We start from the raw sequence: 12,635 nt of genomic DNA on the forward strand, positions 1-12,635 counted from the left end.
AGAAACCGATGTTTTGGTGGGATCTAACAGGGCCAGAGGTGGGTAGTAACGCGCTACATTTACTCCGTTACATCTACTTGAGTAACTTTTGGGATGAATTGTACTTCTAAGAGTAGTTTTAATGCAACATACTTTTACTTTTACTTGAGTATATTTATAGAGAAGAAACGCTACTTTTACTCCGCTCCATTTATTTACATTCAGCTCGCTACTCGCTACTAATTTTTATCGATCTGTTACTGCACGCTTTGTTTGTTGTGGTTTGTCAGACAGACCTTCAAAGTTTCACCAATCAGATGCAGTCACTGGTGACGTTTCACCAATCAAACAAAGCCAGGCGGTCACATGACCGTCACACGTGGACCCCGACTTAAACAAGTTGAAAAAGTTATTGGGGTGTTACCATTTAGTGGTCAATTGTACGGAATATGTACTATACTGTGCAATCTACTAATACAAGTTTTAATCAATCAATCAAAAGTGTGAAGGAAAAAAGACACTTTTTTTTATTTCAACCGTACTTCCCGTCAAAAGCCTAAAGACTGACCGCACAGTTCCTGTCTTAACAATAAAAGTGACGCTCCATCGCGCCTGCGCTAACAAAATAACAGTCTCCAAGTTACGTTGGTTTATTCCTGTTCTCCATTCCTGATTCCTGTGCTAAGTTGTTGCGATCGGCACCTTGTTCCTTCGCCTTGTTTTCTGTTTTGTACCTCGTTGAGTGTAATTTAAGATTAAATCATGTCCGTTTGCATCCTGGGAGAACAAACCTCGCAGCAAGTTGCGACCCCCCCCCCCCCCCGACGTGACAGAATGACGCCAGCCATAAATCATACACAATACCAAAAGACAGGAAACAAACAAAAGAAAAGCGTGGCGATCGCACGGGAAGCTAAGGCAACAACTTAGCACAGGAATCGAGAACAGGAATAAACCAACGTAACTTGTTGCATACCGCAAACAATGAAGCCAGACCGAGTGTGGCGAGCAACGTGAATAAATAGCTCTCTGATTAGTGCTAAACAGCAGGTGAACGTGCCGAACACTAATCAGAGGCAGGTGAAACCAATTAGTACCCATGGTAACAAGAACAAAACCCCCGAAGTGCACAAAACAGGAACTAAGGGAGTCCAAAACTAACAGAACATAACTAAACAATGACAACTGTACTGTGCAATCTACTAATAAAAGTTTCAATCAATCAATCAATCAATCAGTGCGCTGCTTTTGCTTTGTCTCAAACTTGCTAAAAGTTCATTCTAGATTATAATTCATGCATTTCTCACCTGCTAGTAGACAAATGTGGCCATGGACCGACAGGCGGGTCCACTTTCACGTCCCAGAGACGGTGAAAAAGATGCTTCCTGACAGAACTTTTTTTTTAACCCTTTGTGAGGATTGTGATTGATTCTTCATCTAAACGGAATTATGTGAGCGTGCCGTCGGTCGGCATCCCAGCGAGAGTGGAAATATTACAGTAAGTGTTTGTTTTATTACGGAGGCGATGTGGATGAAGAGACAGGGCTGCTCGGACAAGACGGACAAGCTTTACAGGGTCTTGGCAGAATGAGCGTGTATCGGACACCTCAGTCTCCTTAGACGCATCCTCGCTCATCCATGCGGACTGGACACTGGCCGAGAGTTAGTGGGCGACCGAGGGTGGCTCACTTGGTTGCTTTGTTGGGTCTGCTCCTGTCTCTGGCCATGCTCCCCCCACCCCAGCAGACGATGGCGTGGAACACCGCAGAGGCCACCACAGTGTATATGTTTTTTTTGTTTGTTTTTGTTTTTGTTTTTACTTTTGTGGCTGTGTGTAGAAGTGGCTGGTTGCATCAGCTCTGCTCTTTTAATGTCTTTAATGTTCTTTGATATTTAATGTTTCCCTCTTACACACATGCTTTTGTGTGCTATGGCTATGAGGTTTTTTTCCCCTTGGCCTCAGTCTGGACCCACTCTCCAGGGGCCCAGGCTCAGACTGAATTTTTTTTCTTCTCACCCCCCACCCAGCATTTACCTGTTTCTCACCATTTTTGTAAGGGGCCCCAGAAGCTGGCAGACCCGTCAGCGATTCTGTTCTGTCTCCCTGTAATGTTTGTCTGATCTTGAATGGAATTGTGCTGAAAATCTTAATTTCTCCTTGGGTATTAATTAAGTATTTCTGATTCTGATTCTGTTTATCATGGTTACTTGGTATGTTTAGCACCTAGCAATGCTGCTAATGCTACAGTGTTTCAATAAAGCTACATCCGTTTAGCACTCGGCTTCTAAAACCTATTGCTCATCTTCTTTGTGTTCGGGCTCAAAAATATAAGGTTCTGTATCATAATTGTTCCCAAAGTAATCCTTGTTGACGCTCACAAAGTCTGCTTGATTAGCATCGTTGTTGGTAAGGAAGGGGTCGGTGGCTCCTCCTCTACGTCACAGATCACATTATCTCTCAAAATGGCTCGGGGATCTCTGTGAGATTGATACTATTTTGATCATATCTATTTATTCTCAAACTTTGGAAGTCTTTGGGTGTCATAAATCGGATAAATATGATAGTAGCTTCAATATAGACGCAACTTATTTTTCCACTCTACTGCTACTAAGTTGAGGCGCTGTTAAGTTGAGGTAACACGACATAACACGCTGGAACCTGGAACTTGTTGACAACCCGTCTAAGTTTCGGTCCACCGTATTAAGCCGACATCAGCATAATGTCACGTAACAATAAACAGTCTTTGTCAATGTAACATGATACCCAAAAACCCTTCATTGTCGACCATCCCAAAGACTCAAATAAAAATGCTATCAATGGCTATTTCCCATGCCAAACCGATCTTCTCCGTGTCCGAGTGTTTACATGGCGAGAGATTGTGGAAGATTCCTTCAAAAGAGACGCGTGCAATTTCACCTAATTGGTCAAAAAAATATTTTTTGCAAACCAATAATCATAATCTGAAAATAATGCGCCGTTGTTGAGTAACCATGTAATACTCTTCCATACCACTAGGTGGCAGCAGGTAACTAATTACTTTGTCGGCCTACTTTGAGACAAGAGAATTAATGATGGATGCATGGATGGTTATGGTTTGAATTCATATCGAACAAAATGTGTCAGGTATTTGATGGGAACGACTATGTTGCCTAGAAAGGCTACTGAGTTTCATTTTTTTAACATGTTCTGCTGGTGGTGTGCTTCGGAATTTTTTTTCAAAGACAAAAAATGTGCCTTGCCTCAAAAAAAGGGTTAAAAAACACTGGTCTATACACAGTGCGAAGTTGCCTCAGAGGTACTAATCCTCACTATTTTGGCGGAAAATAAAATGTCTTCCTCACTGGAGAACTAGAGGGAAAGGAATGGCTAAACATGCTAACAACGAGGAGAACAACACAAGAAGCTAACTGGAAAATGTTCAATGTAAATGAGAGGTGATCGATCTAGATCAGGGGTCGGCAACCCAAAATGTTGAAAGAGCCATATTGGACCAAAAATACAAAAACAAATCTGTCTGGAGCCGCAACAAATTAGAAGCCATATTACATACAGATAGTGTGTCATGAGATATAAATTGAATTAAGAGGACTTAAAGGAAGCTAAATGACCTCAAATATAGCTACAAATGAGGCATAATGATGCAATATGTACATATAGCTAGCCTAAATAGCATGTTAGCATCGATTAGCTTGCAGTCATGCAGTGACCAAATATGCCCGATTAGCACTCCACACAAGTCAATAACATCAACAAAACTCACCTTTGTGCATTCATGCACAACGTTAAAGGTTTGGTGGACAAAATGAGACAGAAAAAGTAGTGGCATAAAACACGTCCTAGAAAGTCGGAGAAAGTTACACGTGTAAACAAACTAAGGTGAGTTCAAGGACCGCCAAAATTAGTAGGACAAAACGGCGCTCGCCAAATACTGGAATCAGTGAAGCCTGTTTAATATAAACAGTGTGCTTTATAACAATTAGGGAGGTTTGTGTCATGTTTGTCCTCCTACAGTAACCATACTAAAACCAAAAAAATGTTTTTTTCCCATGATCTTTTTCCATTTTTCATACATTTTTGAAAAAGCTCCAGAGAGCCACTAGGGCGGCGCTAAAGAGCCGCATGCGGCTCTAGAGCCGCGGGTTGCTGACCCCTGATCTAGATATTGATACTATCGAAAACTAGTGTAGTCTTAGTACATTGTCACAATGCTGTGCAACACAGGAGAGAGTAACCCCAGGATGCAGACAGACTAAACAGTTTTTACTGAGGTCATGTACTCACAAAAACAATCCAAACCGGAGGTAACAAAAGGTGCAAAAAACAGAAAACAAAATGTGCACCGTGGAAAAAACAAAAATTACTATATACAAAAATAAACTTGGGTCGGAGGCGTGCGAACTACAAAAACAACACCTAGCTGGATGGCACTGGGAATGGCCAATATAGCAGCTAGTAAAATACTGGAAGCATCGAAGTCATCTGGCGTGGAGAGCCAAGTGTCGTCCAGCTGCCAAGGTGCTGCCTAAGAAGCATCAGGGAAAATTGGAAGCAGCTGCACACGTCTCACAACTCCGCCCACAGGGGGAACACAGGAACTCTAGGGGGAAGGAGAAATGTAGTACGTACAAGGTCAACTGCACCAAAAGAGGAAAAGTGAAAATACAAACTTGGCAACGGGTGGTGACACATAAAAATTATACTAAATTGATTAGATCAATATTCTTATTATTACATAACTATTTTGTTGCTGTTATTGTTTACAAAGTCACAGGATACAGGAAAGCTTTGAAGACAAATTATTTAAATTCGAGTGAATAGTAGTTTTTGGTTTTACTTAGTTATTGTGCACAAGCCACTTTTTTTTTGTAACACAAAAATGGTATGTAGCATCCAATATCACATTTGTTACATCCTCTGATCGACAACAATACTAGCAACTTGTAAATGTACTAAGACACGCTTTATAATAATGTGTTATTGCGTTTACTTTACTTGCCGTAAAACATTTTCAGTTCTATAATCTGTTGTCAAAGTATCGGACTCGAAATCGGATTGGGAAGGTGGCCTTAAAATGACTGTATCACAATTGTTTTTTGAAAAATGTTTTTTAATGTGATAAATGCAGTGATAAGAAAGCTACTTGGAAATTGTAGTAAGCTAAGCTTCAAGGTACTCTCCATTAAATATAGCTAAGCTACAGGGGAAGCTATCCCCTGAGATTTGTAGCAAGCTACACTACTAGCTACGCGGCAAAACATTAGCATGCTAACTTATTTAGCCAATTTTGCAGCCAAACACATAGTGTACAAATGCACCTAGTAAGGGTCCATTACTATTAACTATCTGTCATTTAGCTGGGGACACCCTACAACAGGGGTGTCAAAGTCAAGGCCCGCGGGCCAGATCCGGCCCGTGAATGAATGATCTATGGCCCCCGGGATGATATTTGATTAGTATTAGAATCGGCCCGCAGGCCACAGCAACCAGCTGCTGTTTTGCACGCACCAATACTCCATCAGTGTTGGCGCTAGGAATTTTCAAAATGGGGTCCTAGGGACCCCATCAAGTCATAAAAATGGGACACCACAATACATTTTTGGGGTCCCACTTTTTTGTAAGCGTTTTGAAAACAAATGATAAATGTATGCATTACCCTGTTATATCTCACATTCTACTGTATATTGTGTTTTGGAAAAAGGTTGTCATAAATGTTACTTTATTCATTAAATAAAATAGTACAAAAGAAAACTTTTTATGCATATGTAAATGTATTCAGTTATAAACATTCATTCACTTTCTCCTTTCTTTCATGGATCTAAACTTTACCGCTGCAGGTATTTTTTTCTATATTTTTATTGTAATATTTTCAGAATGTGTTTGTTGTATTTTTAGCCAAAGTAAGACCAAGAAAACAATCTGAAGTTGTTTCTAGTTTTAAGGCCATGATTTTAATAGTCCGGCCCGCGAGTGCGCAGATTTTCCTCCATGCGGCCCCTGAGCTAAAATTAGTTTGACGCCCCTGCCTTACAACCATCTCTAGGGGTCCCTAAACTCCACTCTATGTATTTATTTAGTTTGCCTTTTCTTTGGCTCACCCCTATAATGTTATTCATTGTTTCTACCTACAGTAAATAAACATAATCTATCTATATCTTGACAAAAAAAATGGTGTGTTTGGAAACAGTTGGTAATGGTTATGTGCGGTAAAACTTTTCATGAACTCACCTGAATGTGTGTTCCTACATTTGTGTCTTAGATGAAGTTATGATTGTGGTTTACAGAGTAAACAACTAAAAACTAAGGTTTTGTTTTCTCTAAACGCGTACATTTGTGTAAATATGGCCAAGGACACACATTATTGTGGGTTTCCTGCACGTCGTCTTCATCACTAAAGGAAACATCTAATCTGCCGGAGAGAATTCCTCTGACATTTTCAAGTATGGTTCTTTTTTTTGAGTGGTCAGCTTGAAGCGTCCCTCTGTCTCCGACTCCCTCGTCGTCATGTGACATGAGTGCATGACTGTTATGATTTTTCCGTAAAGTTTCACCCTAACCTTAGCCAATTGTGACTCATCATAGGAACACCAACCAATCATCATGGATGTTCTCTGTATGTATGGATGTTCTCTTTCATCCAGGTCTTGTATTTTCTCCATATTTTTTTAGTCTGGATTCGCACTCCTGTTTCCCTTGATGTAAGCTACCTCGCTAAATGGCTCTAAAAGTAGCTAAGCTACAGAAAAAGCTACCGGTACTCGTTAAAAAAGTCTAGCTACTGGGAAAATGTAGTTAAGCTACGTAGCTTAGCTACATGTAGCTCGTTACTGCCCGTCATTAGGTAGATGTTATAAAGCAAACTAGTAGAAAAAAAAAAGCACTGCAGTGTTTGCAATATTTTGTCACACTCACAAGTTAAAAAAATAATAAAATAATAACCAGAATTTTACGGCTTTTTTTGGTGAGCTATTGAAAAAAGAACAATTGGAAGTGATGACAAAAAATATTATCTATGATGAGGTCCCACCCTTCGATGGTCTCTAAAATTAGCATAATTTAACAGGGGTGTAGAAAAAAAATAGATTTTCGAATGAATAGCAATTCTTAATCAATTCAGGAATATAAAACATCTATTATATATATATATATATATATATATATATATATATATATATATATATATATATATATATATATATATATATATATATATATATATATATATATATATATATATATATATATATATATATATATATATATATATATATAAAACTATTTTTTATTTTTTTCATCTGTCCCATGCAGACACTCAAACAAATCATATTGTTGATGTAGATGATCATATTGTTTATGTAGATTATCATATTGTTGATGTACATCAGGGGTGTCAAACTCAAATACAGAGTGGGCCAAAATTTGGGGGTGGTGGGGGGGGATTAAAAAAAATATTTTTTGTTTTGTTTTTGTTTTTTTTTCATAAAGAAATACAATCATGTGTGCTTACGGGCTGTATCCCTGCAGACTGTATTGATCTACATTGATATATAATGTATAAAATGTGTTTTTCTATGTTGATTTAATTTAAAACATATATAAATAAATGTTTATTTTTTTTATTTTTTTCTGGTACCAATCGGTCCGCGGCCCGGTACATATCGGTCCGCGGACCGGTACCGGGCCGTGGCCCGGTGGTTGGGGACCACTGATGTAGATGATCATATAGTTGATGTAGATGATCAAATTGTTGATGTAGATGATCATATAGTTGATGTAGATGATCATATAGTTGATGTAGATGATCATATAGTTGATGTAGATGATCATATTGTTGATGTAGATGATCATATTGTTGATATAGATGATCTATATCTGCTGTACAGATGTACTTTAGAAAAGAGAAATGTTGGATACTTCTCTTGTTGCCTTATTTGTATTTGACTTTATTAAATGTTTGGGTAGAATGTTATTAATCAAAACTAGTTTTCTTTTAAGTAATATAGGAATTTATCAGAGCTGTTTATCTATTTTATGGAGGAATGTAGTTCATCATAGAACTGGCATCCAATGTTTTTAAAAAGTATTGATTTGATTGGAGAATTATTTGGAATGTAAGATTCACAGCCCTATATTAATTTTTGGAAGATATTTCAAGTCTTCGGTTGGTATACTAAAGTATTTTAAGTTATTTTATGTGTTTAGCTTGTCGCATCAAGTGAAGTAGATGATTAAAAGTTGTAGCTTGTATTCCGACAAAAAGCTGGAACGCATGAAAAAAGAAGATGCTTTTGTGAATATTTCAGCCTGAGTACAGTTGGAGAGGACTTTGACACACAGCAGCAGATTCCACACTTGAGCAGCTGTGCTATGAAAACCTGGGCTGTGTTTTTCTTTTTTTATTTCCCTCTCCTGGGGGGGGGGGGGGGGGGGGGGGCTTACACCGCTTCTGTGGAAAAATACATCCTTTTCCTAGAAAGTCCACATGTCAAGCTGTGAGGGGAAAAAAACCACAAGGCTTCCTCAGAATCCTCCCACGCCGACCGAGAGTTTACATTTGTCCAAAATAACAACTGAAAGTACATGTGCATGAAAGAATGACTTGGTTAGGATTGGTCTCTGCCTTCAGGAGGTCACAACAACAATGTCTGACAGAAAGTGACACCCAAACGTGATTTTAAACACAGGTTTTGAACTTTTTAAGGTCTTAAGCAGCCGGTTTGAGTTTGGAAGGAGTGTTCAATCCGTGAATTTAAAGTCTGGTCACAATCTGAATTGGATAGCCTTTATGTCGTCGTATATGTATATGTATATGATATTATAAATAAATACTTTCCTTCCCTTTAATAAACTAATATAAAAATAGTATTACATCTTAATATAGTATTAAGTCTCAATAAAGTGATAAATATAGTATTAAGTGTTAATAAAGTGATAAATATAGTTGTTTATTTTGTTTTGTTTTGTTTTTTGTCCTGTCCAGCTTCTCAGGCAAATCATATAGTTGATGTAGATATAGTAATAAATCTTAATAAAATTATAAATATAGTATAAATCTTAATACAATTATAAATATAGTATTCAATCTTAATAAAGTGATAAATATAGTATTAAGTCTTAATAAAGTGATAAATATAGTATTCAATCTTAATAAAGTGATAAATATAGTATTAAGTCTTAATAAAGGGATAAATATAGCATTAAATCTTAATAAAATGATAAATATAGTATTACATCTTAATAAAATGATAAATATAGTATTAAATATTAATAAAATGATAAATATAGTATTAAATATTAATAAAATGATAAATATAGTATTACATCTTACTAAAGTGATACATATAGTATTAAATCTTAATAAATTGATAAATATAGTATTAAGTCTTAATAAAGTGATAAATATAGTATTAAATCTTAATAAAGTGATAAATAAAGTATTAAGTCTTAATGAAGTGATAAATATAGTATTAAGTCTTAATAAAGTGATAAATATAGCATTAAATCTTAATAAAATGATAAATATAGTATTAAATCTTAATAAAATGATAAATATAGTATAAATCTTAATAAAATTATAAGTATAGTATTAAATCTTAATAAAGTGATAAATATAGTATTAAATCTTAATAAAGTGATAAATATAGTATTAAATCTTAATAAAGTGATAAAGTATTAAGTCTTAATAAAGTGATGAATATGGTATTACATCTTAATAAAGTGACATAGTATTAAATCTTAATAAAATTATAAATACAGTATTAAATATTAATAAAATTATAAATATAGTATTGCATCTTAATAAAGTGATAAATATAGTATTACATCTTAATACAATTATAAATATAGTATTAAATCATAATACAATTATAAATATAAAGTGATAATTATAGTATTAAGTCTTAATAAAGTGATAATTATAGTATTAAATCTTAATTAAATGATAAATATAGTATTAAATCTTAATACAATGATATAGTATTAAATCGTAATAAAAATGATAAATATAGTATTACATCTTAATAAAGTGATACATATAGTATTAAATCTTAATAAAGTGATAAATATAGTATTCAGTCTTAATAAAGTGATAATTATAGTATTAAATCTTAATAAAGTGATAAAGAAAGTATTAAGTCTTAATAAAGTGACAAATATAGTATTAAATCTTAATAAAATGATAAATAAAGTATTAAGTCTTAATAAAGTGATAAATATAGTATTAAATCTTAATAAAGTGATAAATATAGTATGAAATCTTAATAAAGTGATAAAAATAGTATTAAACCTTAATAAAGTGATAAATATGGTATTACATCTTAATAAAGGGATAAATATAGTATTCAATCTTAAAAAAAATTATAAATACAGTATTTAATCTTAATAAAATTATAAATATAGTATTACATCTTAAAAAAGTGATAAATATAGTATTAAATCTTAATACAATTATAAATATAGTATTACATCTTAATAAAGTGATAAATATAGTATTAAATCTTAAAGTGATAATTATAGTATTAAATCTTAATAAAGTGATAAATATAGTATTAAATCTTAAAGTGATAATTATAGTATTAAATCTTAATAAAGTGATAAATAAAGTATTAAGTCTTAATAAAGTGATACATATAGTATTACATCTTAAGAAAGTGATAAAGTATTAAGTCTTAATAAAGTTATAAATATAGTATTAAATCTTAATAAAATGATAGATATAGTATTAAATCTTAATAAAGCGATAAATGTAGTATTAAATCTTAATAAAGTGATAAATAAAGATTTTTCAAAGGCGATCTGTCTTTGAACGTGACAAGTGTGTTCCCCGCCCCCCACAAATTTATTTGAAATAAACGAAACACAAACATATACTGTCTAATGTACACAATTCAAACAAAATAGCATCTCAAAAACCATTTCTTATTCTGCAAAAAAGTGAAGTAAGAAAATAAAAAAAGAAGCGCAGGAAGAAGCAAAATGCCATTTTGTACCGCCTCATCACCCAGATAATATGATTGTTCATCAAAAATATGAAACATAATCACCTGACACTATTCAGCATATTATTACTTTAGAGGGACAATATCAAATAAATACATCATGAAATAATTACTTATTAATTTATCATAATTAATTAAATGTACATTTGCATACAACAAGCCCACCACCCAGTCTGTGGGTTGCCTTCAGCCACATTCTCATGCTTCCAACATGATGAAACTCACTGAACCTTGAAAGCGGCACAATCTCACTCTGAAAGTTTTGTTTTGTTGGCAGCGATGGCTGGAATGTACTGCCTTTCAAAGAAAGTTGACTTATACGTCTGATTATTAATCATTAACTGCTCAAGGTCACGCGTCATGGGATGGATCATTCCTGTAAAAATATAGGATTTCATTGTTTGTGACTGCAACACTATTGTGTTACCTGGTGGTGTAACATGATTTATACAATAAACATCATGTAAATGACAATGTAACATGATTTACTACAATAAACATAATGTTAAATGACATAGTAACATGATTTACTACAATAAACATCATGTAAATGACAATGTAACATGATTTATACAATAAACATAATGTTAAATGACAATGTAACATGATTTACTACAATAAACATAATGTTAAATGACATAGTAACATGATTTATACAATAAACATCATGTAAATGACAATGTAACATGATTTATACAATAAACATAATGTTAAATGACAATGTAACATGATTTACTACAATAAACATCATGTTAAATGACAATGTAACATGATTTACTACAATAAACATCATGTAAATGACAATGTAACATGATTTATACAATAAACATCATGTTAAATGACAATGTAACATGATTTACTACAATAAACATCATGTAAATGACAATGTAATATGATTTACTACAATAAACATAATGTTAAATGACATAGTAACATGATTTACTACAATAAACATCATGTAAATGACAATGTAATATGATTTACTACAATAAACATAATGTTAAATGACATAGTAACATGATTTATACAATAAACATCATGTAAATGACATAGTAACATGATGTATACAATAAACATCATGTAAATGACAATGTAACATGATTTACTACAATAAACATAATGTTAAATGACATAGTAACATGATTTACTGCAATAAACATCATGTAAATGACAATGTAACATGATTTACTACAATAAACATCATGTAAATGACAATGTAACATGATTTACTACAATAAACATCATGTAAATGACAATGTAACATGATTTACTACAATAAACATCATGTAAATGACAATGTAACATGATTTACTACAATAAACATCATGTAAATGACATAGTAACATGATTTACTACAATAAACATCATGTAAATGACATAGTAACATGATTTATACAATAAACATAATGTTAAATGACAATGTAACATGATTTACTACAATAAACACAATGTAAATGACAATGTAACATGATTTATACAATAAACATCATGTTAAAAGACATAGTAACATGATTTACTACAATAAACATCATGTAAATGACAATGTAACATGATTTACTACAATAAACATCATGTTAAATGACATAGTAACATGATTTACTACAATAAACATCATGTAAATGACAATGTAACATGATTTACTGCAATAAACATCATGTAAA

The sequence above is a fragment of the Entelurus aequoreus genome, linkage group LG25 (genome assembly GCF_033978785.1).
Source record: "Entelurus aequoreus isolate RoL-2023_Sb linkage group LG25, RoL_Eaeq_v1.1, whole genome shotgun sequence".
NCBI lineage: Eukaryota > Metazoa > Chordata > Actinopteri > Syngnathiformes > Syngnathidae > Entelurus > Entelurus aequoreus.